At 42.9% G+C, this 26,646-nt stretch overlaps 11 non-coding genes across 11 annotated transcripts; all 11 read right to left on the bottom strand.

Annotated features, from left to right (window-relative positions):
• Window positions 1-1,746: 1,746 nt before the first annotated feature.
• TRNAK-UUU (transfer RNA lysine (anticodon UUU)) lies at window positions 1,747-1,819 on the bottom strand. The gene has a single exon. It is a non-coding gene; the product is annotated as a tRNA-Lys (tRNA).
• A 1,943-nt stretch (window positions 1,820-3,762) lies between these two features.
• On the bottom strand, window positions 3,763-3,835 carry TRNAK-UUU (transfer RNA lysine (anticodon UUU)). Its single transcript has one exon. It is a non-coding gene; the product is annotated as a tRNA-Lys (tRNA).
• A 2,951-nt stretch (window positions 3,836-6,786) lies between these two features.
• TRNAK-UUU (transfer RNA lysine (anticodon UUU)) lies at window positions 6,787-6,859 on the bottom strand. The gene has a single exon. It is a non-coding gene; the product is annotated as a tRNA-Lys (tRNA).
• Window positions 6,860-14,647: 7,788 nt separating this feature from the next.
• On the bottom strand, window positions 14,648-14,720 carry TRNAK-UUU (transfer RNA lysine (anticodon UUU)). Its single transcript has one exon. It is a non-coding gene; the product is annotated as a tRNA-Lys (tRNA).
• Window positions 14,721-15,655: 935 nt separating this feature from the next.
• Window positions 15,656-15,728, bottom strand: TRNAK-UUU (transfer RNA lysine (anticodon UUU)). The gene has a single exon. It is a non-coding gene; the product is annotated as a tRNA-Lys (tRNA).
• A 935-nt stretch (window positions 15,729-16,663) lies between these two features.
• Window positions 16,664-16,736, bottom strand: TRNAK-UUU (transfer RNA lysine (anticodon UUU)). The gene has a single exon. It is a non-coding gene; the product is annotated as a tRNA-Lys (tRNA).
• A 935-nt stretch (window positions 16,737-17,671) lies between these two features.
• Window positions 17,672-17,744, bottom strand: TRNAK-UUU (transfer RNA lysine (anticodon UUU)). The gene has a single exon. It is a non-coding gene; the product is annotated as a tRNA-Lys (tRNA).
• Window positions 17,745-19,856: 2,112 nt separating this feature from the next.
• Window positions 19,857-19,929, bottom strand: TRNAK-UUU (transfer RNA lysine (anticodon UUU)). Its single transcript has one exon. It is a non-coding gene; the product is annotated as a tRNA-Lys (tRNA).
• Window positions 19,930-20,864: 935 nt separating this feature from the next.
• Window positions 20,865-20,937, bottom strand: TRNAK-UUU (transfer RNA lysine (anticodon UUU)). Its single transcript has one exon. It is a non-coding gene; the product is annotated as a tRNA-Lys (tRNA).
• A 1,943-nt stretch (window positions 20,938-22,880) lies between these two features.
• On the bottom strand, window positions 22,881-22,953 carry TRNAK-UUU (transfer RNA lysine (anticodon UUU)). Its single transcript has one exon. It is a non-coding gene; the product is annotated as a tRNA-Lys (tRNA).
• A 935-nt stretch (window positions 22,954-23,888) lies between these two features.
• TRNAK-UUU (transfer RNA lysine (anticodon UUU)) lies at window positions 23,889-23,961 on the bottom strand. Its single transcript has one exon. It is a non-coding gene; the product is annotated as a tRNA-Lys (tRNA).
• Window positions 23,962-26,646: the final 2,685 nt, after the last annotated feature.

Below are 26,646 nucleotides of genomic sequence, written 5' to 3'. Positions count from 1 at the left end.
AGAATACTGCCATACCATCACCACATAATAACAGCATATAATGACTGAACACCGCCATACAATTACCACATAAAATCACCAAATAGTGACTGAACACCATCCCAACATAAAAACACCAAATAATGACTGATTACCACAATACCATGACCACATAATAACACAAAATAGTGACTGAATACCGCCATACTAAGTTACACCCACTTTACTCTCGTGATGACCTCACGTGAGTCTGCTTGTGGGATGCCCTCAGCCGTTCAGAATTTTATGAAATTCCCAACTTATGTGATATCTTTACCCCTGAAGATCGCAAAAGGTTGAGATCGCCGCCATATCTTTTATCAGGATTTTACCACTACCCAGAGACCAAACATCACATGGCTGTTGTTAGCGATCTGTCTACTATTGATTTGTGGCTTATAGGCAGGAGTTACAGTTATGAAAATAAGCATCTTCTGAATATCACCATAACAGAACCAAGTAATAGTGCTAAACAGTGACTGAGTACCATCATACCATAGCCATGGTACATAACATTACCAGTGATCACTTGCTGCTGGTGCCAAAAAAGCAACCGAGCAGAACATGGTCACGGCTCTATACTGTCATAAACTAGCTGAAATCAAAGAAACTACGGTAACCAAGATATTTTTCTGAATAGTCACCATCATTTGTTTTTCAGTAGTTTTCTCACATCCTTAAATTATAGCGTTTATTGTTTTCCGCTTTATTAAAAGCATCCGCCCGAACGGGGACTTGAACCCTGGACCCTCAGATTAAAAGTCTGATGCTCTACCGACTGAGCTATCCGGGCTCTGTATCGAGTCGTGACTGAATACCGCCAAACCGTCACCATATACTAACAACAAATGTGATAAAATATCGCCAAACCACCACCACATAATAACACCAAATAGTGACTGAATACCGCCATACAATCACCACATAATAACACTGTAAACTGACTGAATATCGCCATGCAACACAAACATAATAACCTAAAATAGCGACAGAATACTGCCATACCATCACCACATAATAACAGCATATAATGACTGAACACCGCCATACAATTACCACATAAAATCACCAAATAGTGACTGAACACCATCCCAACATAAAAACACCAAATAATGACTGATTACCACAATACCATGACCACATAATAACACAAAATAGTGACTGAATACCGCCATACTAAGTTACACCCACTTTACTCTCGTGATGACCTCACGTGAGTCTGCTTGTGGGATGCCCTCAGCCGTTCAGAATTTTATGAAATTCCCAACTTATGTGATTTCTTTACCCCTGAAGATCGCAAAAGGTTCAGATCGCTGCCATATCTTTTATCAGGATTTTACCACTACCCAGAGACCAAACATCACATGGCTGTTGTTAGCGATCTGTCTACTATTGATTTGTGGCTTATAGGCAGGAGTTACAGTTATGAAAATAAGCATCTTCTGAATATCACCATAACAGAACCAAGTAATAGTGCTAAACAGTGACTGAGTACCATCATACCATAGCCATGGTACATAACATTACCAGTGATCACTTGCTGCTGGTGCCAAAAAAGCAACCGAGCAGAACATGGTCACGGCTCTATACTGTCATAAACTAGCTGAAATCAAAGAAACTACGGTAACCAAGATATTTTTCTGAATAGTCACCATCATTTGTTTTTCAGTAGTTTTCTCACATCCTTAAATTATAGCGTTTATTGTTTTCCGCTTTATTAAAAGCATCCGCCCGAACAGGGACTTGAACCCTGGACCCTCAGATTAAAAGTCTGATGCTCTACCGACTGAGCTATCCGGGCTCTGTATCGAGTCGTGACTGAATACCGCCAAACCGTCACCATATACTAACAACAAATGTGATAAAATATCGCCAAACCACCACCACATAATAACACCAAATAGTGACTGAATACCGCCATACAATCACCACATAATAACACTGTAAACTGACTGAATATCGCCATGCAACACAAACATAATAACCTAAAATAGCGACAGAATACTGCCATACCATCACCACATAATAACAGCATATAATGACTGAACACCGCCATACAATTACCACATAAAATCACCAAATAGTGACTGAACACCATCCCAACATAAAAACACCAAATAATGACTGATTACCACAATACCATGACCACATAATAACACAAAATAGTGACTGAATACCGCCATACCAAGTTACACCCACTTTACTCTCGTGATGACCTCATGTGAGTCTGCTTGTGGGATGCCCTCAGCCGTTCAGAATTTTATGAAATTCCCAACTTATGTGATATCTTTACCCCTGAAGATCGCAAAAGGTTGAGATCGCCGCCATATCTTTTATCAGGATTTTACCACTACCCAGAGACCAAACATCACATGGCTGTTGTTAGCGATCTGTCTACTATTAATTTGTGGCTTATAGGCAGGAGTTACAGTTATGAAAATAAGCATCTTCTGAATATCACCATAACAGAACCAAGTAATAGTGCTAAACAGTGACTGAGTACCATCATACCATAGCCATGGTACATAACATTACCAGTGATCACTTGCTGCTGGTGCCAAAAACGCAACCGAGCAGAACATGGTCACGGCTCTATACTGTCATAAACCAGCTGAAATCAAAGAAACTACGGTAACCAAGATATTTTTCTGAATAGTCACCATTATTTGTTTTTCAGTAGTTTTCTCACATCCTTAAATTATAGCGTTTATTGTTTTCCGCTTTATTAAAAGCATCCGCCCGAACAGGGACTTGAACCCTGGACCCTCAGATTAAAAGTCTGATGCTCTATCGACTGAGCTATCTGGGCTCTGTAGCGAGTCGTGACTGAATTCCCGCAAATCGTCACCATATACTAACAACAAATGTGATAAAATATCGCCAAACCACCACCACATAATAACACCAAATAGTGACTGAATACCGCCATACAATCATCACATAATAACACTGTAAACTGACTGAATATCGCCATGCAACACAAACATAATAACCTAAAATAGCGACAGAATACTGCCATACCATCACCACATAATAACAGCATATAATGACTGAACACCGCCATACAATTACCACATAAAATCACCAAATAGTGACTGAACACCATCCCAACATAAAAACACCAAATAATGACTGATTACCACAATACCATGACCACATAATAACACAAAATAGTGACTGAATACCGCCATACTAAGTTACACCCACTTTACTCTCGTGATGACCTCACGTGAGTCTGCTTGTGGGATGCCCTCAGCCGTTCAGAATTTTATGAAATTCCCAACTTATGTGATATCTTTACCCCTGAAGATCGCAAAAGGTTGAGATCGCCGCCATATCTTTTATCAGGATTTTACCACTACCCAGAGACCAAACATCACATGGCTGTTGTTAGCGATCTGTCTACTATTGATTTGTGGCTTATAGGCAGGAGTTACAGTTATGAAAATAAGCATCTTCTGAATATCACCATAACAGAACCAAGTAATAGTGCTAAACAGTAACTGAGTACCATCATACCATAGCCATGGTACATAACATTACCAGTGATCACTTGCTGCTGGTGCCAAAAAAGCAACCGAGCAGAACATGGTCACGGCTCTATACTGTCATAAACTAGCTGAAATCAAAGAAACTACGGTAACCAAGATATTTTTCTGAATAGTCACCATCATTTGTTTTTCAGTAGTTTTCTCACATCCTTAAATTATAGCGTTTATTGTTTTCCGCTTTATTAAAAGCATCCGCCCGAACAGGGACTTGAACCCTGGACCCTCAGATTAAAAGTCTGATGCTCTACCGACTGAGCTATCCGGGCTCTGTATCGAGTCGTGACTGAATTCCCGCAAACCGTCACCATATACTAACAACAAATGTGATAAAATATCGCCAAACCACCACCACATAATAACACCAAATAGTGACTGAATACCGCCATACAATCACCACATAATAACACTGTAAACTGACTGAATATCGCCATGCAACACAAACATAATAACCTAAAATAGCGACAGAATACTGCCATACCATCACCACATAATAACAGCATATAATGACTGAACACCGCCATACAATTACCACATAAAATCACCAAATAGTGACTGAACACCATCCCAACATAAAAACACCAAATAATGACTGATTACCACAATACCATGACCACATAATAACACAAAATAGTGACTGAATACCGCCATACTAAGTTACACCCACTTTACTCTCGTGATGACCTCACGTGAGTCTGCTTGTGGGATGCCCTCAGCCGTTCAGAATTTTATGAAATTCCCAACTTATGTGATATCTTTACCCCTGAAGATCGCAAAAGGTTGAGATCGCCGCCATATCTTTTATCAGGATTTTACCACTACCCAGAGACCAAACATCACATGGCTGTTGTTAGCGATCTGTCTACTATTGATTTGTGGCTTATAGGCAGGAGTTACAGTTATGAAAATAAGCATCTTCTGAATATCACCATAACAGAACCAAGTAATAGTGCTAAACAGTGACTGAGTACCATCATACCATAGCCATGGTACATAACATTACCAGTGATCACTTGCTGCTGGTGCCAAAAACGCAACCGAGCAGAACATGGTCACGGCTCTATACTGTCATAAACTAGCTGAAATCAAAGAAACTACGGTAACCAAGATATTTTTCTGAATAGTCACCATCATTTGTTTTTCAGTAGTTTTCTCACATCCTTAAATTATAGCGTTTATTGTTTTCCGCTTTATTAAAAGCATCCGCCCGAACAGGAACTTGAACCCTGGACCCTCAGATTAAAAGTCTGATGCTCTACCGACTGAGCTATCTGGGCTCTGTATCGAGTCGTGACTGAATTCCCGCAAACCGTCACCATATACTAACAACAAATGTGATAAAATATCGACAAACCACCACCACATAATAACACCAAATAGTGACTGAATACCGCCATACAATCACCACATAATAACACTGTAAACTGACTGAATATCGCCATGCAACACAAACATAATAACCTAAAATAGCGACAGAATACTGCCATACCATCACCACATAATAACAGCATATAATGACTGAACACCGCCATACAATTACCACATAAAATCACCAAATAGTGACTGAACACCATCCCAACATAAAAACACCAAATAATGACTGATTACCACAATACCATGACCACATAATAACACAAAATAGTGACTGAATACCGCCATACTAAGTTACACCCACTTTACTCTCGTGATGACCTCACGTGAGTCTGCTTGTGGGATGCCCTCAGCCGTTCAGAATTTTATGAAATTCCCAACTTATGTGATATCTTTACCCCTGAAGATCGCAAAAGGTTGAGATCGCTGCCATTTCTTTTATCAGGATTTTACCACTACCCAGAGACCAAACATCACATGGCTGTTGTTAGCGATCTGTCTACTATTGATTTGTGGCTTATAGGCAGGAGTTACAGTTATGAAAATAAGCATCTTCTGAATATCACCATAACAGAACCAAGTAATAGTGCTAAACAGTGACTGAGTACCATCATACCATAGCCATGGTACATAACATTACCAGTGATCACTTGCTGCTGGTGCCAAAAAAGCAACCGAGCAGAACATGGTCACGGCTCTATACTGTCATAAACTAGCTGAAATCAAAGAAACTACGGTAACCAAGATATTTTTCTGAATAGTCACCATCATTTGTTTTTCAGTAGTTTTCTCACATCCTTAAATTATAGCGTTTATTGTTTTCCGCTTTATTAAAAGCATCCGCCCGAACAGGGACTTGAACCCTGGACCCTCAGATTAAAAGTCTGATGTTCTACCGACTGAGCTATCCGGGCTCTGTATCGAGTCGTGACTGAATACCGCCAAACCGTCACCATATACTAACAACAAATGTGATAAAATATCGCCAAACCACCACCACATAATAACACCAAATAGTGACTGAATACCGCCATACAATCACCACATAATAACACTGTAAACTGACTGAATATCGCCATGCAACACAAACATAATAACCTAAAATAGCGACAGAATACTGCCATACCATCACCACATAATAACAGCATATAATGACTGAACACCGCCATACAATTACCACATAAAATCACCAAATAGTGACTGAACACCATCCCAACATAAAAACACCAAATAATGACTGATTACCACAATACCATGACCACATAATAACACAAAATAGTGACTGAATACCGCCATACTAAGTTACACCCACTTTACTCTCGTGATGACCTCACGTGAGTCTGCTTGTGGGATGCCCTCAGCCGTTCAGAATTTTATGAAATTCCCAACTTATGTGATATCTTTACCCCTGAAGATCGCAAAAGGTTGAGATCGCCGCCATATCTTTTATCAGGATTTTACCACTACCCAGAGACCAAACATCACATGGCTGTTGTTAGCGATCTGTCTACTATTGATTTGTGGCTTATAGGCAGGAGTTACAGTTATGAAAATAAGCATCTTCTGAATATCACCATAACAGAACCAAGTAATAGTGCTAAACAGTGACTGAGTACCATCATACCATAGCCATGGTACATAACATTACCAGTGATCACTTGCTGCTGGTGCCAAAAAAGCAACCGAGCAGAACATGGTCACGGCTCTATACTGTCATAAACTAGCTGAAATCAAAGAAACTACGGTAACCAAGATATTTTTCTGAATAGTCACCATCATTTGTTTTTCAGTAGTTTTCTCACATCCTTAAATTATAGCGTTTATTGTTTTCCGCTTTATTAAAAGCATCCGCCCGAACAGGGACTTGAACCCTGGACCCTCAGATTAAAAGTCTGATGCTCTACCGACTGAGCTATCCGGGCTCTGTATCGAGTCGTGACTGAATACCGCCAAACCGTCACCATATACTAACAACAAATGTGATAAAATATCGCCAAACCACCACCACATAATAACACCAAATAGTGACTGAATACCGCCATACAATCACCACATAATAACACTGTAAACTGACTGAATATCGCCATGCAACACAAACATAATAACCTAAAATAGCGACAGAATACTGCCATACCATCACCACATAATAACAGCATATAATGACTGAACACCGCCATACAATTACCACATAAAATCACCAAATAGTGACTGAACACCATCCCAACATAAAAACACCAAATAATGACTGATTACCACAATACCATGACCACATAATAACACAAAATAGTGACTGAATACCGCCATACTAAGTTACACCCACTTTACTCTCGTGATGACCTCACGTGAGTCTGCTTGTGGGATGCCCTCAGCCGTTCAGAATTTTATGAAATTCCCAACTTATGTGATATCTTTACCCCTGAAGATCGCAAAAGGTTGAGATCGCTGCCATATCTTTTATCAGGATTTTACCACTACCCAGAGACCAAACATCACATGACATAGGGTATACGTGAGTTCCGTGACCTGGAAAAAATTACCCCAACCCCCTTAAACAGATCTCTTAACAATCTAAAGAATAAACTTCTAACGTACTCAAAACAGCAGACGGAGACATATGTTGGATTTAATTGGCCACAGCAGCCATTTTATTAAATAAAAGATAACAGAACTTTTATGACAACCCAGAATAGGAGGGGCGGTCCTCGAAGCCCCAAAGTTATAAAAAACTCAGTATCCCAAAAACTCCACAATGTTCAGCCCAGGATGAGTCTTACCCCCAGCCGTAAAGCACCAGCTCAGGGATAGATAACAACCAATCCTGGTCCACCGAACCCACCCCCATGCCAGGGGTCCATAAATCCACCTCACGCGGAATAACCGTACCGCGCCTTGTTAAATTCTCTCATGGGGTGTCCAGGACCTCTCAAGATCCCCACCCCATTGAACCACGATTTACCATTTCCACCGACTTCGAGGACCTCCACCCCCGCCAACTGCCGTGACAATACCCTGACAGCATTCACATAACAAAATAAATACATTTAGACGCCTCTTAAAACAATACTCCAAAAGCCCACATATGCCGACTTCACCCCCCCCATTACCCTAACCAAAAAAGGGAGGGTGGGCGGGAGATTCCTCACTTGTCACGCAGGCACCTAAAATGGATGCCTGCGTGAGGAGCGTGCCCCTTTTTATGTGCCCCCTCCCCACAGTCCCCTAGTTCCACCCCTTATTTTCAAAAAATGCCCCTAAAGCCACCCCTCAAGTTCCCAGTTAACCCCTTACCACCGTATCCCTTCTAACTGCTCCAGCTCCCCAGGTCCCACGTAACCCCGTCATGGCGGCCTCCCTTTACGTGCCGTAGGCCCCCAGTACGGCCTTTCTTGACATAGGGTATACGTGAGTTCCGTGACCTGGAAAAAATTACCCCAACCCCCTTAAACAGATCTCTTAACAATCTAAAGAATAAACTTCTAACGTACTCAAAACAGCAGACGGAGACATATGTTGGATTTAATTGGCCACAGCAGCCATTTTATTAAATAAAAGATAACAGAACTTTTATGACAACCCAGAATAGGAGGGGCGGTCCTCGAAGCCCCAAAGTTATAAAAAACTCAGTATCCCAAAAACTCCACAATGTTCAGCCCAGGATGAGTCTTACCCCCAGCCGTAAAGCACCAGCTCAGGGATAGATAACAACCAATCCTGGTCCACCGAACCCACCCCCATGCCAGGGGTCCATAAATCCACCTCACGCGGAATAACCGTACCGCGCCTTGTTAAATTCTCTCATGGGGTGTCCAGGACCTCTCAAGATCCCCACCCCATTGAACCACGATTTACCATTTCCACCGACTTCGAGGACCTCCACCCCCGCCACGAACACGAATGGCCTGACACCTTAGCCATTCATGTCCCTCCACACCTTCAAGCTTAATTCAATGCCACTACGGATAGCCAAACACCACATATCGTTACCCACCGCGTTCAGGTGCACGCCATCAGCTCTCCAGTAAGCTCCTTGACCCGATTCCAAGTCCACATGTCTCACGGCCAACGCGCCATTCCTCACCATAAACCGAGATATGGCCCTGTTTATTTTAATCCGGGCCCTGTTCACCCCCTCGTGTGATCTAGCACCTCTCCATCTTTTACGGGGAATGATGTCGGACCACACCAACAACACTTTTGGAAACATGACCCAGAACCTCAGGATATCGAATTTGATATCCTTAATCAGCTCCCTACAAGACCGTTTAGCCAAATCATTCCCCCCTAAATGTATCACCACGATCTCCGGCACTCTATCCAGTCTAACAAAACGATGAAATTCAGGTAACCATTCCTTCCACACCATCCCCCTTTTACCGATCCATCGTAAAGTCACTGTCTCTCGAGAAAGACCCAACTGACGACCGTCCGGACGAACCGCAGCACGCAACGCAGCCCATACAACATACGAATGCCCCATGATCCAGACGAGCATCGGATCAGGCCCTGCAACACAGAAAGAAAGGCAACAAACAATTAACTTAACACAGCTTCTAACTCACAATAGGTTTGGGCGAACATACGACTGGAATCTTGAAGATTCCCACCTCCCAATTCTCCGAACCACATCCTCACCAAGGCCCCACCTAGCGGCCTCAGTCGCTGCCCCGATCCTGAAGGAGTGACCACTATATTGTGTTGCAGGTAAGCCCGCTGCCGCCAAACATTTCCTAAAAACAGAAATAAACTGAAAACGGGACAAGAAAGACCCATTTTCGTGCACCAAGAATGGCTCGTCTAACACCCCGCCCTTTGCCATGTACTTCTTCACGGATGCCACCGGGCACACCGGGGATCCTTCAACATTGAACAACACCACTTTGCACCCTTTCCCATACACGTCCGTTTTGGAAGCCTTAATAAACACTACCACCTTATTCCCTTCGACATCCACGTTTTCTCTTAACAAAATACCTTTTTTACTAACGGACGGGCTAACCAACTCACCTAACCGAAATGCCCCAAAGAAGGCCAAAGAAAAGGCTGCACGGAACAGAACCACTTCCCATTCGGAAAAACACACCTCTTGCAACTTCCGCTCAATGGCTGAGAGCACCTCATAAGATACGGGTCGGCGACCGTCCGAAGCCTTCCAGCCTTTCTTCCAACCCCGAACAACTTGCCGAACCAAGAAGGATTTCGTTATATCCTTACCCCCCCTACATTTAAGGTTGAAGGCTAGCCCCGCCAGAAACTTATTCAAACGTGTCACAGACCAACCTGCCTCCCAATGATGACCTAAGAACAACAACAAACCATACTCCTCCTCCATATCCTGGTCCATACTTGACATCCAGGATTCCCACAAGCTCCAAGCCTGATTATAATGAGACCAAGATGAATCCGCGAGCGATTTGGTAAATAACTCTGTTACGGCCCTCGCGGCAGGTTCCACAACTCCACTGGACAATCCCAGCCCGCGCTCTCCGCCTGTGGTGCCAAATCCCGGAAAAGCTGCCACTGAAATTGAGAAAGAGCAACAACTATTGGATCAGGCGCTGACAAGCTAACTTCAGATACAATCCATAAGTTAAACTTAAGACCCAGGAAAACCAAGTGCTGCAAGACCTTCACTACTGCAGGCGTAGCCGCTGACAACGAGTTTACCGCCGTCACCGTTCCAACATGCTCACAATGAAAAGAAATCTTCAAATTCCTCAATTTGTCACCCCACAGGGCCAACGCAACTCCCCTGGGGAACAAATGCAACAGTAGCCGGTTGTTTGTTAACCCCTCCTCCTTCCATTCTTCCGGCCAAGCCGCTGCTGACCAGCTACCATGAAAGAAAAGACCAAAGCCACTCATTTCAACGACATGCACCAAAATGCCCAAGGAGGTAGCATCTGCCACCGGCTGAATCCACAGAGATCTGCCATTGTACTCGTCCAGAAAATCCGCCCACATCTTCAAATCGTCCCGAAACTCTTTCTTTATCCTGATGAAATGCAAAGGGGACTTTACCCCTACTGTTGCCAAGGATAGGCGGCGGCAGAACGCTCGACCCATCGGCATGATCCTACATGCAAAGTTCAGTTTCCCTAACAACGATTGCAAACTGCGCAAATTTATCTTCTTCAAACCAATCGTATTAACCACATCTTGGCGCAACGCGGTAACCTTGTCTGCAGGTAGCCTACATTCCATTGCTACCGTGTCGATTTCAATGCCTAGGAAGCTCAACACTGTCACCGGACCAACTGTTTTATCCTCCGCCAAAGGCACCCCGAAGTTTTTTGTCACACTCTCCATTGTATGCAACAAAATCGAACAATCTGCTGATTCCGCTGGCCCTATAAACAGAAAGTCATCCAGATAGTGCGAACATGAGCGTATCCCAGACACATCTTTCACCACCCATTCTAGGAACGTGCTGAAGGCCTCAAAGTAAGCACATGAAATCGAGCAACCCATGGGAAGACAACGATCAACAAAGAAGCCGCCATCCCAAAAACAACCCAATAAATGCAAACTGTCAGTATGAACTGGCAACAAACGAAAGGCCGCTTCGATGTCGGTCTTAGCCAGCTTAGCCCCCTTTCCACATGCTCTAACCCACTCCATCGCTGAATCGAATGATAAGTACGACACCGAACTCAACTCGGGATCAATACCATCATTAACCGAAGATCCCTTCGGAAATGACAGGTGATGGATTAACCTAAATTTATTAGGTTCTTTCTTAGGGACCACGCCAAGAGGTGACACCCTCAGATTTGCAATCGGAGGGGCGACAAACGGGCCTGCCATTCTTCCCAGAGCAACTTCCTTATTCAACTTCTCCGACACGACCTCCGGGAATTGTAACGCCGATTTCAAATTTTTTCTTTTTAAACTAACATCCTGCTCAACATAAGGGATTTTGAAACCCTCCTTAAAACCGTCGCGCAATAAAACTGCAGCTGACCTATCAGGGTATCTACTTAGAAAGGCCTCCATCACGACCCACTGCACCGGAGTCACCCCTTTTGTCAGCTGAATCTCCAACTTTTTGCCTGTTACCCCTGAAACATTTTGAAGCGCTATGCACCCCCCGCAGGTTGAACACTCGTGCCTATATTTACACTTGCTCCCGAATCTGCATATGCCATCATTGAAGGCGAAACACAGTCCCTTCTGCAAAGCCGCCGAGTGTCCTGACTGCCCTGAACTCCCGGCGCCCCCGTGAAAAGGCTGGCTGGTCTGACCTAAACGGGACGGGACCATAACTCTCATCCACAACGCTATGTCCTTGTAATCCCACCTGATACTTGGCCTAAAAGCCTTACGCTGACGAAACTGTTCGTCATAGCGTAACCAACCCTGTCCCCCATAGGTCCTGTAAGCCTCCCCTATGGCATCTAAGTAACAAAATAATGCCGAGCAATTTTCCGGGGCCTTCTCCCCGATTACGCTAGCCATAATAGCGAAAGCTTGCAGCCAATTTGAAAATGATCTGGGAATCAGCCTATATCTCCGTTTCTCCTCATCTTCTTTTTTAGAGTCCTCCCTTCTAGGTCTATCCAAATTAAATCTCTCTAGGGGTAAAAGAGAAAATATTTCTATGTACTCCCCTTTCCAGATTTTTTCCCTAACCTCTTGTTTTAAATGTGCCCCTAACGGGCCCTCGAAGCAGACATAGACCTCCCCCCTAGCCGCATCGTCTAGTTGCGGTACATCCTCCTTTTCCTTATCCTGCAAAGCTCCCTCACCTGGTGCATCAATTCCTGACCCAGGCCCTGGTGCTGTTCCGTCCTTCTCCCTTGATGAGCTCCCCGTGTCTGCCGCAGGACCCGCACTGCTGGATGTACCCGTAACTTCAGACAACTGTCTAGACCCCTCAAACGACCCCGTATTTCCCAACCAAGCAGCTGACGGCAAAGACCCCCTGCTAAGACCGGACCCCCACAAGCCCGCTAGCTCCCCTAAACCTCTAAGGATTAAACCCATACCCCCGCTAGCAACTCCCGAAGTAATGTCACTATTCCTAGCTTCAGGGGAAACTATGCCTGGCAAATTAAAGATAGGGAAAATGTTCTCACCTAGCTGCCTGGGTGCTGTGAGCCCAGCAGCCGAAGATCCAGCTCCCAGCCGAAGGTGTCCTGCATCCCGACCGGCTTGATCCGCGATGTTGCCCGCCGAACTCCTGGCGGCCGTATCCGTGTCCTGGCGACTCGGTGATGCCGTCGACTGCCCTGGTGCTGCGGAAAGGGAAAAGGCCGAGCCAGCATCCTGCCGCCCGATGGAAGATGTGCGGCTCCTTGCCACGGATACGTCCCCGGCACTGCGTACCGAAGCGACGGAATGTCGCCTGCCGGAATCCGGAAAATTTCCGCCACCACCAGCAGAGGACGCAGATCCAGGAAAGTTCCAGCCATCACCAGCAGAGGGCGCAGATCCAGGAAAATCCCGGCCATCACCAGCAGAGGGCGCAGCTGCAGGAAAATCCCGGCCAACACCAGCAGAGGGCGCAGAACTTGCAATATCCAGGCCACCACCAGCAGAGGGCGCTGCTGCGTTGAAGACTCCAGAGCTGTGCACTGCAGAAGGCCGCACGCTGATGCCAGGGCCAGCCGACTGCCGCCCGCATAATCCTCGGCGCTGAGGGGCCACCGCACCTGACCCCCGTCTCCTCGGCTGTCGCTGCCTCCCACGCTGAGCGGCGCCAGCGGGCATGCTGGCGGCCGCCGTACCGGCTCCTGCTCCTGCCGCCCGGACACTGAAGGAGGGGAGGAAGGATCCACCCCCCGTTGTAGGCCCCGCCGCACTGGAGGATTCCTCCCGGCGCCGCGCTGTGAGGTGGAGGGAACAGCGCTGCTTACCGGAGGGTCCGCAGAGGGGCTCCTATTTCGGCACCGGGCCCTGGGGATGATGTCCGGGCTTAGGCGCGCCGGAGGCCTAGTCCTCCGCGGCCGGCGCCCGTCCTGCGGTGTCTGCGATGGTGCTCCCCTGGAGAAGGCTGTTAACGGATGCATTCAGCCAATCTGTCCCCTGGGAGCTGGCTGCCGTCCGGAGACGCTGGAGGATCGCTTCAACGTCCATTCTGGTAAGTGTGACAGAGATTCCTCACTTGTCACGCAGGCACCTAAAATGGATGCCTGCGTGAGGAGCGTGCCCCTTTTTATGTGCCCCCTCCCCACAGTCCCCTAGTTCCACCCCTTATTTTCAAAAAATGCCCCTAAAGCCACCCCTCAAGTTCCCAGTTAACCCCTTACCACCGTATCCCTTCTAACTGCTCCAGCTCCCCAGGTCCCACGTAACCCCGTCATGGCGGCCTCCCTTTACGTGCCGTGGGCCCCCAGTACGGCCTTTCTTGGCTGTTGTTAGCGATCTGTCTACTATTGATTTGTGGCTTATAGGCAGGAGTTACAGTTATGAAAATAAGCATCTTCTGAATATCACCATAACAGAACCAAGTAATAGTGCTAAACAGTGACTGAGTACCATCATACCATAGCCATGGTACATAACATTACCAGTGATCACTTGCTGCTGGTGCCAAAAAAGCAACCGAGCAGAACATGGTCACGGCTCTATACTGTCATAAACTAGCTGAAATCAAAGAAACTACGGTAACCAAGATATTTTTCTGAATAGTCACCATCATTTGTTTTTCAGTAGTTTTCTCACATCCTTAAATTATAGCGTTTATTGTTTTCCGCTTTATTAAAAGCATCCGCCCGAACAGGGACTTGAACCCTGGACCCTCAGATTAAAAGTCTGATGCTCTACCGACTGAGCTATCCGGGCTCTGTATCGAGTCGTGACTGAATACCGCCAAACCGTCACCATATACTAACAACAAATGTGATAAAATATCGCCAAACCACCACCACATAATAACACCAAATAGTGACTGAATACCGCCATACAATCACCACATAATAACACTGTAAACTGACTGAATATCGCCATGCAACACAAACATAATAACCTAAAATAGCGACAGAATACTGCCATACCATCACCACATAATAACAGCATATAATGACTGAACACCGCCATACAATTACCACATAAAATCACCAAATAGTGACTGAACACCATCCCAACATAAAAACACCAAATAATGACTGATTACCACAATACCATGACCACATAATAACACAAAATAGTGACTGAATACCGCCATACTAAGTTACACCCACTTTACTCTCGTGATGACCTCACGTGAGTCTGCTTGTGGGATGCCCTCAGCCGTTCAGAATTTTATGAAATTCCCAACTTATGTGATATCTTTACCCCTGAAGATCGCAAAAGGTTGAGATCGCTGCCATATCTTTTATCAGGATTTTACCACTACCCAGAGACCAAACATCACATGGCTGTTGTTAGCGATCTGTCTACTATTGATTTGTGGCTTATAGGCAGGAGTTACAGTTATGAAAATAAGCATCTTCTGAATATCACCATAACAGAACCAAGTAATAGTGCTAAACAGTGACTGAGTACCATCATACCATAGCCATGGTACATAACATTACCAGTGATCACTTGCTGCTGGTGCCAAAAAAGCAACCGAGCAGAACATGGTCACGGCTCTATACTGTCATAAACTAGCTGAAATCAAAGAAACTACGGTAACCAAGATATTTTTCTGAATAGTCACCATCATTTGTTTTTCAGTAGTTTTCTCACATCCTTAAATTATAGCGTTTATTGTTTTCCGCTTTATTAAAAGCATCCGCCCGAACAGGGACTTGAACCCTGGACCCTCAGATTAAAAGTCTGATGCTCTACCGACTGAGCTATCCGGGCTCTGTATCGAGTTGTGACTGAATACCGCCAAACCGTCACCATATACTAACAACAAATGTGATAAAATATCGCCAAACCACCACCACATAATAACACCAAATAGTGACTGAATACCGCCATACAATCACCACATAATAACACTGTAAACTGACTGAATATCGCCATGCAACACAAACATAATAACCTAAAATAGCGACAGAATACTGCCATACCATCACCACATAATAACAGCATATAATGACTGAACACCGCCATACAATTACCACATAAAATCACCAAATAGTGACTGAACACCATCCCAACATAAAAACACCAAATAATGACTGATTACCACAATACCATGACCACATAATAACACAAAATAGTGACTGAATACCGCCATACTAAGTTACACCCACTTTACTCTCGTGATGACCTCACGTGAGTCTGCTTGTGGGATGCCCTCAGCCGTTCAGAATTTTATGAAATTCCCAACTTATGTGATATCTTTACCCCTGAAGATCGCAAAAGGTTGAGATCGCCGCCATATCTTTTATCAGGATTTTACCACTACCCAGAGACCAAACATCACATGGCTGTTGTTAGCGATCTGTCTACTATTGATTTGTGGCTTATAGGCAGGAGTTACAGTTATGAAAATAAGCATCTTCTGAATATCACCATAACAGAACCAAGTAATAGTGCGAAACAGTGACTGAGTACCATCATACCATAGCCATGGTACATAACATTACCAGTGATCACTTGCTGCTGGTGCCAAAAAAGCAACCGAGCAGAACATGGTCACGGCTCTATACTGTCATAAACTAGCTGAAATCAAAGAAACTACGGTAACCAAGATATTTTTCTGAATAGTCACCATCATTTGTTTTTCACTAGTTTTCTCACATCCTTAAATTATAGCGTTTATTGTTTTCCGCTTTATTAAAAGCATCCGCCCGAACAGGGACTTGAACCCTGGACCCTCAGATTAAAAGTCTGATGCTCTACCGACTGAGCTATCCGGGCTCTGTATCGAGTCGTGACTGAATACCGCCAAACCGTCACCATATACTAACAACAAATGTGATAAAATATCGCCAAACCACCACCACATAATAACACCAAATAGTGACTGAATACCGCCATACAATCACCACATAATAACACTGTAAACTGACTGAATATCGCCATGCAACACAAACATAATAACCTAAAATAGCGACAGAATACTGCCATACCATCACCACATAATAACAGCATATAATGACTGAACACCGCCATACAATTACCACATAAAATCACCAAATAGTGACTGAACACCATCCCAACATAAAAACACCAAATAATGACTGATTACCACAATACCATGACCACATAATAACACAAAATAGTGACTGAATACCGCCATACTAAGTTACACCCACTTTACTCTCGTGATGACCTCACGTGAGTCTGCTTGTGGGATGCCCTCAGCCGTTCAGAATTTTATGAAATTCCCAACTTATGTGATATCTTTACCCCTGAAGATCGCAAAAGGTTGAGATCGCCGCCATATCTTTTATCAGGATTTTACCACTACCCAGAGACCAAACATCACATGGCTGTTGTTAGCGATCTGTCTACTATTGATTTGTGGCTTATAGGCAGGAGTTACAGTTATGAAAATAAGCATCTTCTGAATATCACCATAACAGAACCAAGTAATAGTGCTAAACAGTGACTGAGTACCATCATACCATAGCCATGGTACATAACATTACCAGTGATCACTTGCTGCTGGTGCCAAAAAAGCAACCGAGCAGAACATGGTCACGGCTCTATACTGTCATAAACTAGCTGAAATCAAAGAAACTACGGTAACCAAGATATTTTTCTGAATAGTCACCATCATTTGTTTTTCAGTAGTTTTCTCACATCCTTAAATTATAGCGTTTATTGTTTTCCGCTTTATTAAAAGCATCCGCCCGAACAGGGACTTGAACCCTGGACCCTCAGATTAAAAGTCTGATGCTCTACCGACTGAGCTATCCGGGCTCTGTATCGAGTCGTGACTGAATACCGCCAAACCGTCACCATATACTAACAACAAATGTGATAAAATATCGCCAAACCACCACCGCTTAATAACACCAAATAGTGACTGAATATCGCCATACAATCACCACATAATAACATGATGCTCTACCGACTGAGCTATCCGGGCTCTGTATCGAGTCGTGACTGAATACCGCCAAACCGTCACCATATACTAACAACAAATGTGATAAAATATCGCCAAACCACCACCACATAATAACACCAAATAGTGACTGAATACCGCCATAGAATCACCACATAATAACACTGTAAACTGACTGAATATCGCCATGCAACACAAACATAATAACCTAAAATAGCGACAGAATACTGCCATACCATCACCACATAATAACAGCATATAATGACTGAACACCGCCATACAATTACCACATAAAATCACCAAATAGTGACTGAACACCATCTCAACATAAAAACACCAAATAATGACTGATTACCACAATACCATGACCACATAATAACACAAAATAGTGACTGAATACCGCCATACTAAGTTACACCCACTTTACTCTCGTGATGACCTCACGTGAGTCTGCTTGTGGGATGCCCTCAGCCGTTCAGAATTTTATGAAATTCCCAACTTATGTGATATCTTTACCCCTGAAGATCGCAAAAGGTTGAGATCGCCGCCATTTCTTTTATCAGGATTTTACCACTACCCAGAGACCAAACATCACATGGCTGTTGTTAGCGATCTGTCTACTATTGATTTGTGGCTTATAGGCAGGAGTTACAGTTATGAAAATAAGCATCTTCTGAATATCACCATAACAGAACCAAGTAATAGTGCTAAACAGTGACTGAGTACCATCATACCATAGCCATGGTACATAACATTACCAGTGATCACTTGCTGCTGGTGCCAAAAAAGCAACCGAGCAGAACATGGTCACGGCTCTATACTGTCATAAACTAGCTGAAATCAAAGAAACTACGGTAACCAAGATATTTTTCTGAATAGTCACCATCATTTGTTTTTCAGTAGTTTTCTCACATCCTTAAATTATAGCGTTTATTGTTTTCCGCTTTATTAAAAGCATCCGCCTGAACAGGGACTTGAACCCTGGACCCTCAGATTAAAAGTCTGATGCTCTACCGACTGAGCTATCCGGGATCTGTATCGAGTCGTGACTGAATACCGCCAAACCGTCACCATATACTAACAACAAATGTGATAAAATATCGCCAAACCACCACCACATAATAACACCAAATAGTGACTGAATACCGCCATACAATCACCACATAATAACACTGTAAACTGACTGAATATCGCCATGCAACACAAACATAATAACCTAAAATAGCGACAGAATACTGCCATACCATCACCACATAATAACAGCATATAATGACTGAACACCGCCATACAATTACCACATAAAATCACCAAATAGTGACTGAACACCATGCCAACATAAAAACACCAAATATTGACTGATTACCACAATACCATGACCACATAATAACACAAAATAGTGACTGAATACCGCCATACTAAGTTACACCCACTTTACTCTCGTGATGACCTCACGTGAGTCTGCTTGTGGGATGCCCTCAGCCGTTCAGAATTTTATGAAATTCCCAACTTATGTGATATCTTTACCCCTGAAGATCGCAAAAGGTTCAGATCGCCGCCATATCTTTTATCAGGATTTTACCACTACCCAGAGACCAAACATCACATGGCTGTTGTTAGCGATCTGTCTACTATTGATTTGTGGCTTATAGGCAGGAGTTACAGTTATGAAAATAAGCATCTTCTGAATATCACCATAACAGAACCAAGTAATAGTGCTAAACAGTGACTGAGTACCATCATACCATAGCCATGGTACATAACATTACCAGTGATCACTTGCTGCTGGTGCCAAAAAAGCAACCGAGCAGAACATGGTCACGGCTCTATACTGTCATAAACTAGCTGAAATCAAAGAAACTACGGTAACCAAGATATTTTTCTGAATAGTCACCATCATTTGTTTTTCAGTAGTTTTCTCACATCCTTAAATTATAGCGTTTATTGTTTTCCGCTTTATTAAAAGCATCCGCCCGAACAGGGACTTGAACCCTGGACCCTCAGATTAAAAGTCTGATGCTCTACCGACTGAGCTATCCGGGCTCTGTATCGAGTTGTGACTGAATACCGCCAAACCGTCACCATATACTAACAACAAATGTGATAAAATATCGCCAAACCACCACCACATAATAACACCAAATAGTGACTGAATACCGCCATACAATCACCACATAATAACACTGTAAACTGACTGAATATCGCCATGCAACACAAACATAATAACCTAAAATAGCGACAGAATACTGCCATACCATCACCACATAATAACAGCATATAATGACTGAACACCGCCATACAATTACCACATAAAATCACGAAATAGTGACTGAACACCATCCCAACATAAAAACACCAAATAATGACTGATTACCACAATACCATGACCACATAATAACACAAAATAGTGACTGAATACCGCCATACTAAGTTACACCCACTTTACTCTCGTGATGACCTCACGTGAGTCTGCTTGTGGGATGCCCTCAGCCGTTCAGAATTTTATGAAATTCCCAACTTATGTGATATCTTTACCCCTGAAGATCGCAAAAGGTTGAGATCGCCGCCATATCTTTTATCAGGATTTTACCACTACCCAGAGACCAAACATCACATGGCTGTTGTTAGCGATCTGTCTACTATTGATTTGTGGCTTATAGGCAGGAGTTACAGTTATGAAAATAAGCATCTTCTGAATATCACCATAACAGAACCAAGTAATAGTGCTAAACAGTGACTGAGTACCATCATACCATAGCCATGGTACATAACATTACCAGTGATCACTTGCTGCTGGTGCCAAAAAAGCAACCGAGCAGAACATGGTCACGGCTCTATACTGTCATAAACTAGCTGAAATCAAAGAAACTACGGTAACCAAGATATTTTTCTGAATAGTCACCATCATTTGTTTTTCAGTAGTTTTCTCACATCCTTAAATTATAGCGTTTATTGTTTTCCGCTTTATTAAAAGCATCCGCCCGAACAGGGACTTGAACCCTGGACCCTCAGATTAAAAGTCTGATGCTCTACCGACTGAGCTATCCGGGCTCTGTATCGAGTCGTGACTGAATACCGCCAAACCGTCACCATATACTAACAACAAATGTGATAAAATATCGCCAAACCACCACCACATAATAACACCAAATAGTGACTGAATACCGCCATACAATCACCACATAATAACACTGTAAACTGACTGAATATCGCCATGCAACACAAACATAATAACCTAAAATAGCGACAGAATACTGCCATACCATCACCACATAATAACAGCATATAATGACTGAACACCGCCATACAATTACCACATAAAATCACCAAATAGTGACTGAACACCATCCCAACATAAAAACACCAAATAATGACTGATTACCACAATACCATGACCACATAATAACACAAAATAGTGACTGAATACCGCCATACTAAGTTACACCCACTTTACTCTCGTGATGACCTCACGTGAGTCTGCTTGTGGGATGCCCTCAGCCGTTCAGAATTTTATGAAATTCCCAACTTATGTGATATCTTTACCCCTGAAGATCGCAAAAGGTTGAGATCGCTGCCATATCTTTTATCAGGATTTTACCACTACCCAGAGACCAAACATCACATGGCTGTTGTTAGCGATCTGTCTACTATTGATTTGTGGCTTATAGGCAGGAGTTACAGTTATGAAAATAAGCATCTTCTGAATATCACCATAACAGAACCAAGTAATAGTGCTAAACAGTGACTGAGTACCATCATACCATAGCCATGGTACATAACATTACCAGTGATCACTTGCTGCTGGTGCCAAAAAAGCAACCGAGCAGAACATGGTCACGGCTCTATACTGTCATAAACTAGCTGAAATCAAAGAAACTACGGTAACCAAGATATTTTTCTGAATAGTCACCATCATTTGTTTTTCAGTAGTTTTCTCACATCCTTAAATTATAGCGTTTATTGTTTTCCGCTTTATTAAAAGCATCCGCCCGAACAGGGACTTGAACCCTGGACCCTCAGATTAAAAGTCTGATGCTCTACCGACTGAGCTATCTGGGCTCTGTATCGAGTCGTGACTGAATACCGCCAAACCGTCACCATATACTAACAACAAATGTGATAAAATATCGCCAAACCACCACCACATAATAACACCAAATAGTGACTGAATACCGCCATACAATCACCACATAATAACACTGTAAACTGACTGAATATCGCCATGCAACACAAACATAATAACCTAAAATAGCGACAGAATACTGCCATACCATCACCACATAATAACAGCATATAATGACTGAACACCGCCATACAATTACCACATAAAATCACCAAATAGTGACTGAACACCATCCCAACATAAAAACACCAAATAATGACTGATTACCACAATACCATGACCACATAATAACACAAAATAGTGACTGAATACCGCCATACTAAGTTACACCCACTTTACTCTCGTGATGACCTCACGTGAGTCTGCTTGTGGGATGCCCTCAGCCGTTCAGAATTTTATGAAATTCCCAACTTATGTGATATCTTTACCCCTGAAGATCGCAAAAGGTTCAGATCGCCGCCATATCTTTTATCAGGATTTTACCACTACCCAGAGACCAAACATCACATGGCTGTTGTTAGCGATCTGTCTACTATTGATTTGTGGTTTATAGGCAGGAGTTACAGTTATAAAAATAAGCATCTTCTGAATATCACCATAACAGAACCAAGTAATAGTGCTAAACAGTGACTGAGTACCATCATACCATAGCCATGGTACATAACATTACCAGTGATCACTTGCTGCTGGTGCCAAAAAAGCAACCGAGCAGAACATGGTCACGGCTCTATACTGTCATAAACTAGCTGAAATCAAAGAAACTACGGTAACCAAGATATTTTTCTGAATAGTCACCATCATTTGTTTTTCACTAGTTTTCTCACATCCTTAAATTATAGCGTTTATTGTTTTCCGCTTTATTAAAAGCATCCGCCCGAACAGGGACTTGAACCCTGGACCCTCAGATTAAAAGTCTGATGCTCTACCGACTGAGCTATCCGGGCTCTGTATCGAGTCGTGACTGAATACCGCCAAACCGTCACCATATACTAACAACAAATGTGATAAAATATCGCCAAACCACCACCACATAATAACACCAAATAGTGACTGAATACCGCCATACAATCACCACATAATAACACTGTAAACTGACTGAATATCGCCATGCAACACAAACATAATAACCTAAAATAGCGACAGAATACTGCCATACCATCACCACATAATAACAGCATATAATGACTGAACACCGCCATACAATTACCACATAAAATCACCAAATAGTGACTGAACACCATCCCAACATAAAAACACCAAATAATGACTGATTACCACAATACCATGACCACATAATAACACAAAATAGTGACTGAATACCGCCATACTAAGTTACACCCACTTTACTCTCGTGATGACCTCACGTGAGTCTGCTTGTGGGATGCCCTCAGCCGTTCAGAATTTTATGAAATTCCCAACTTATGTGATATCTTTACCCCTGAAGATCGCAAAAGGTTGAGATCGCCGCCATATCTTTTATCAGGATTTTACCACTACCCAGAGACCAAACATCACATGGCTGTTGTTAGCGATCTGTCTACTATTGATTTGTGGCTTATAGGCAGGAGTTACAGTTATGAAAATAAGCATCTTCTGAATATCACCATAACAGAACCAAGTAATAGTGCGAAACAGTGACTGAGTACCATCATACCATAGCCATGGTACATAACATTACCAGTGATCACTTGCTGCTGGTGCCAAAAAAGCAACCGAGCAGAACATGGTCACGGCTCTATACTGTCATAAACTAGCTGAAATCAAAGAAACTACGGTAACCAAGATATTTTTCTGAATAGTCACCATCATTTGTTTTTCACTAGTTTTCTCACATCCTTAAATTATAGCGTTTATTGTTTTCCGCTTTATTAAAAGCATCCGCCCGAACAGGGACTTGAACCCTGGACCCTCAGATTAAAAGTCTGATGCTCTACCGACTGAGCTATCCGGGCTCTGTATCGAGTCGTGACTGAATACCGCCAAACCGTCACCATATACTAACAACAAATGTGATAAAATATCGCCAAACCACCACCACATAATAACACCAAATAGTGACTGAATACCGCCATACAATCACCACATAATAACACTGTAAACTGACTGAATATCGCCATGCAACACAAACATAATAACCTAAAATAGCGACAGAATACTGCCATACCATCACCACATAATAACAGCATATAATGACTGAACACCGCCATACAATTACCACATAAAAACACCAAATAATGACTGATTACCACAATACCATGACCACATAATAACACAAAATAGTGACTGAATACCGCCATACTAAGTTACACCCACTTTACTCTCGTGATAACCTCACGTGAGTCTGCTTGTGGGATGCCCTCAGCCGTTCAGAATTTTATGAAATTCCCAACTTATGTGATATCTTTACCCCTGAAGATCGCAAAAGGTTGAGATCGCTGCCATATCTTTTATCAGGATTTTACCACTACCCAGAGACCAAACATCACATGGCTGTTGTTAGCGATCTGTCTACTATTGATTTGTGGCTTATAGGCAGGAGTTACAGTTATGAAAATAAGCATCTTCTGAATATCACCATAACAGAACCAAGTAATAGTGCTAAACAGTGACTGAGTACCATCATACCATAGCCATGGTACATAACATTACCAGTGATCACTTGCTGCTGGTGCCAAAAAAGCAACCGAGCAGAACATGGTCACGGCTCTATACTGTCATAAACTAGCTGGAATCAAAGAAACAACGGTAACCAAGATATTTTTCTGAATAGTCACCATCATTTGTTTTTCAGTAGTTTTCTCACATCCTTAAATTATAGCGTTTATTGTTTTCCGCTTTATTAAAAGCATCCGCCCGAACAGGGACTTGAACTCTGGACCCTCAGATTAAGAGTCTGATGCTCTACCGACTGAGCTATCCGGGCTCTGTATCGAGTTGTGACTGAATACCGCCAAACCGTCACCATATACTAACAACAAATGTGATAAAATATCGCCAAACCACCACCACATAATAACACCAAATAGTGACTGAATACCGCCATACAATCACCACATAATAACACTGTAAACTGACTGAATATCCCCATGCAACACAAACATAATAACCTAAAATAGCGACAGAATACTGCCATACCATCACCACATAATAACAGCATATAATGACTGAACACCGCCATACAATTACCACATAAAATCACCAAATAGTGACTGAACACCATCCCAACATAAAAACACCAAATAATGACTGATTACCACAATACCATGACCACATAATAACACAAAATAGTGACTGAATACCGCCATACTAAGTTACACCCACTTTACTCTCGTGATGACCTCACGTGAGTCTGCTTGTGGGATGCCCTCAGCCGTTCAGAATTTTATGAAATTCCCAACTTATGTGATATCTTTACCCCTGAAGATCGCAAAAGGTTGAGATCGCCGCCATATCTTTTATCAGGATTTTACCACTACCCAGAGACCAAACATCACATGGCTGTTGTTAGCGATCTGTCTACTATTGATTTGTGGCTTATAGGCAGGAGTTACAGTTATGAAAATAAGCATCTTCTGAATATCACCATAACAGAACCAAGTAATAGTGCTAAACAGTGACTGAGTACCATCATACCATAGCCATGGTACATAACATTACCAGTGATCACTTGCTGCTGGTGCCAAAAAAGCAACCGAGCAGAACATGGTCACGGCTCTATACTGTCATAAACTAGCTGGAATCAAAGAAACTACGGTAACCAAGATATTTTTCTGAATAGTCACCATCATTTGTTTTTCAGTAGTTTTCTCACATCCTTAAATTATAGCGTTTATTGTTTTCCGCTTTATTAAAAGCATACGCCCGAACAGGGACTTGAACCCTGGACCCTCAGATTAAAAGTCTGATGCTCTACCGACTGAGCTATCCGGGTTCTGTATCGATTCGTGACTGAATACCGCCAAACCGTCACCATATACTAACAACAAATGTGATAAAATATCGCCAAACCACCACCGCTTAATAACACCAAATAGTGACTGAATATCGCCATACAATCACCACATAATAACATGATGCTCTACCGACTGAGCTATCCGGGCTCTGTATCGAGTCGTGACTGAATACCGCCAAACCGTCACCATATACTAACAACAAATGTGATAAAATATCGCCAAACCACCACCACATAATAACACCAAATAGTGACTGAATACCGCCATAGAATCACCACATAATAACACTGTAAACTGACTGAATATCGCCATGCAACACAAACATAATAACCTAAAATAGCGACAGAATACTGCCATACCATCACCACATAATAACAGCATATAATGACTGAACACCGCCATACAATTACCACATAAAATCACCAAATAGTGACTGAACACCATCCCAACATAAAAACACCAAATAATGACTGATTACCACAATACCATGACCACATAATAACACAAAATAGTGACTGAATACCGCCATACTAAGTTACACCCACTTTACTCTCGTGATGACCTCACGTGAGTCTGCTTGTGGGATGCCCTCAGCCGTTCAGAATTTTATGAAATTCCCAACTTATGTGATATCTTTACCCCTGAAGATCGCAAAAGGTTGAGATCGCCGCCATTTCTTTTATC

Source organism: Ranitomeya imitator, chromosome 4 (genome assembly GCF_032444005.1).
Source record: "Ranitomeya imitator isolate aRanImi1 chromosome 4, aRanImi1.pri, whole genome shotgun sequence".
Lineage (NCBI taxonomy): Eukaryota > Metazoa > Chordata > Amphibia > Anura > Dendrobatidae > Ranitomeya > Ranitomeya imitator.
This window is presented reverse-complemented; position numbering and strand designations above follow the sequence as displayed.